Genomic DNA, 3,327 nt, shown 5'->3' on the forward strand with positions numbered 1-3,327 from the left:
AGCCAGGATGGTCTCGATCTCCTGACCTCATGATCCGCCTGTCTCGGCCTCCCAAAGTGCTGGGATTACAGGCTTGAGCCACCGCGCCCAGCCGAAGTGGGGGCATTCTTGTGGGACTGAGCCTTACTTAACCTGTGGGCTCTGATGCTAACTCCATGTAGTGTCAGAATGGAATAGAATTCTAGGACACCCAGCTAATGTTGAATAATTTGTCAGTGTGGGAAAACACCCACACATACCATCATACCTGGCTAATTTTAATTTTTTTTTTTTTTGTAGCGATGGGGCCTTCCTACTGTTGCCCAGGCTGGTATCAAACTCCTGACCTAAAGCAATCCTCCTGCCTGGGCTTCCCAAAGTACTGGGATTACAAGCATGAGCCACTGCACCTGGTGGAAAAAAGCACTTTGAAAGGCCTTAGAGACTTCCATTCTTCTAACTGACCAACACTCCAGTGACGAACTAGAAAAGCCAGATTTGAGGCTCTTTTTTTTGAGATGGAGTTTCACTCTTATTGCCCAGGTTGGAGTACAGTGGCGTGAGAGAGATATATGTATATATAATATTTAATATATATATATAGTATTGTTAGTAGAGACGGGGTTTTGCCATGTTGGCAAGGCTGGTCTTGAACTCCTGACCTCAGGTGATCTGCCTGCCTCGGTTTCTCAAGGTGTTGGGATTACAGGCATGAGCCACTGCGCCCAGCCTAAATAATAATGTTTAAAAATCATATTTTTAATATTCTCAGAGAGCTGGTGAAGAAAGAAGGACCAGCAGGCCTAAAATTCTAGAGTAGGGAGAATCACAGAGAAGCCAGCTGACAATTGCCACAGATTCCTCCCCGGGGCATTTACTAATTCTATGATTGAGCAAGAGGCTAGGAATCCAAGCATTGCCCAGACAAGGTTGCAGAAAAGCCAGCTGAGCTGAGTCATCTCCTAACCCTGAAGGAAGAAAATCAGGACGTCAAAGAGCCTTTAAAACATAACAGAATTTTTCCTTAAGATATTTGCCAAATTCTGAAGCTGTGTAGAACTAGAGGTTATAAAAATCAAAGCCTCCGGCCAGGCACGGTGCTTCATGCCTGTAATCCCAGCACTTTGGTGAGGCTTAGGTGGGTGGATCATCTGAGGCCAGGAGTTCGAGACCAGCCTGGCCAAAACGGTGAGCCCCCTGTCTCTACTAAAATTGCAAAAATTAGCCTGGCCTGGTGGCGTGTGTCTGTAATCCCAGCTACTTGGGAGGCCAAGGCAGGAGAATCACTTGAACCCAGGAGGCAGAGGTGCAGTGACCATGCCACTGCACTCCAGCCTGGGTGACAGAGCAAGACTCTGTCTCAAAATAAATAATAATAATAATAATAAAATAAGCCCCAAACCTCTGAGAAGCAGAGTAGAATTTCTGACTGATACTGATGAAGATTAGAATTTAGGACCCACCTGGGCAAAAGGATTGGCAAACACACAGGGCTTTCATATGAATGCTCAGGAGGGCTTCTTACTGGAACAGGATGAAACAGGTGGACTGAAATTTGTCAGAATTGTAGTGCAGGCCAGGTGTGGTGGCTCACGCCTGTAATCCCAGCACTTTGGAAGGCCAAGGCGGGCGGATCACGAGGTCAGGAGATTGAGACTAGCCTGGCTAACATGGTGAAACACCGTCTCTACTAAAAGTACAAAAAATTAGCTAGGCACGGTGGCACGTGCCTGTAGTCCCAGCTACTCAGGAGGCTGAGGCAGGAGAATCGCTTGAACCTGGGAGGCAGAGGTTGCAGTTAGCCGAGATCACGCCACTGCACTCCAGCCTGGGTGACTGAGTGAGACTCCATCTCAAAAAAAAAAAAAAAAAAAAAATTGTAGTGCAGCCTCAAACCATAAAGTCCCTGAGGGGGTTAAAGTGATCAGCACCCATTCTATCTGCCTAGCAAGGAAAGGGTGGAAGAAAAAAACATCTGTAAGTTTTTATAGACAATTTCTGGGTCTAATAAAAATTACTAGCTTGCTAAGAGGTAGGGCCATATCAATAAAACAAGAGAAAAACTAGGACATAGAAATAGGTGATCTCAGTGTTAAAAAAGGCAGACAAGGAGTCAACAATAGAGGAAAACAAAAATTAGCCAGGCATGGTGGCGCATGCCTGTAATCCCAGCTACTTGGGAGGCTGAGGCAGGAGAATCTGTTGAACCCAGGAGGTGGAGGTTGCAGTGAGCTGAGATGGTGCCGCTGTACTCCCGTCTGGGCAACAAGAGCGAAGAGCGAAACTCCATCTCAAAAAAAAAAAAAAAAAAAGGAAAATATGGAAGAAATAAACAAAATATCATTAACTTAAAATAATCAAAAGGGTCAGAATGTATTTTAAAGAGTGTATTCAAGAGCAAAGATTCTGGCCAGATGCAGTGGCTCATGCCTGTAATCCCAGTACTCTGGGAGACTGAGGAGGGTGGATTACTTGAAACTGGGAGTTCAAGACCAGCCTGGGCAACATAGGAAAACTCCCATCTCTACATACAAATTTTAAAAATTAGCTGGGTGTGGTGGTATGCATTTGTAATCCCAACTACTCGGGAGGCTGAGGTGGGAGGATTGCTTGTATCCAGGAGGTTGAGGCTGCAGCGAGCTGTGATTGCACTACTGTACCCCAGCCTAGGCAGCAGAGAGAGCAAGACCTTGTCTCGAAAGAAAAAAAAAAAATTAAACCAAGCTAATTAAGAGGGGGTAGTTATAAAATTGTTCGTCAGGAATTATCATTGATTTACAGAAGGAACATTGGTTCGTGATTGGCTATACCTTGTTGAACTGTCAGGTTTATGGTATTTTATGGCTCCTTGGCGTCAGTCTAGAGTCCACATAGCAAGTGGCTTCAAGAGGTGATTATTTAACTCAAGGGGGAAATGAGACGTGACCGTGGCTATGTTTTTAAATGCATTTCTGAGCCTGACAATTTAAAGAGACCCATGTTCCTCAGATAAAAGATTTTTCTCCTTCTCAATTTTTTTTTTTTTGAGACGGCGTCTCAGTCTGTCACACGGGCTGGAGTGCAGTAGCGCGATCTCAGCTCACTGCAACCTCCACCTCCTGGGTTCAAGAGATTCTCCTGCCTCAGCCTCCCGAGTAGCTGGGATTACAGGCGCCCACGACCACGCCCGGCAATTTTTTTTTGTATTTTTAGTAGAGACGGAGTTTCACCATGTTGGCCAGGCTGTTCTCGAACTCCTGACCTCGTGATCCGCCCACCTCGGCCTCCCAAAGTGCCGGGATTACAGGCATAAGCCACTGCGCCCAGTCTCTTTCTCAATATTTAAACAGGGTCCTGCATGTGAGCAAC

Source organism: Mandrillus leucophaeus, unplaced genomic scaffold, assembly GCF_000951045.1.
Source record: "Mandrillus leucophaeus isolate KB7577 unplaced genomic scaffold, Mleu.le_1.0 Scaffold43, whole genome shotgun sequence".
Classification (NCBI taxonomy): Eukaryota; Metazoa; Chordata; class Mammalia; order Primates; family Cercopithecidae; genus Mandrillus; species Mandrillus leucophaeus.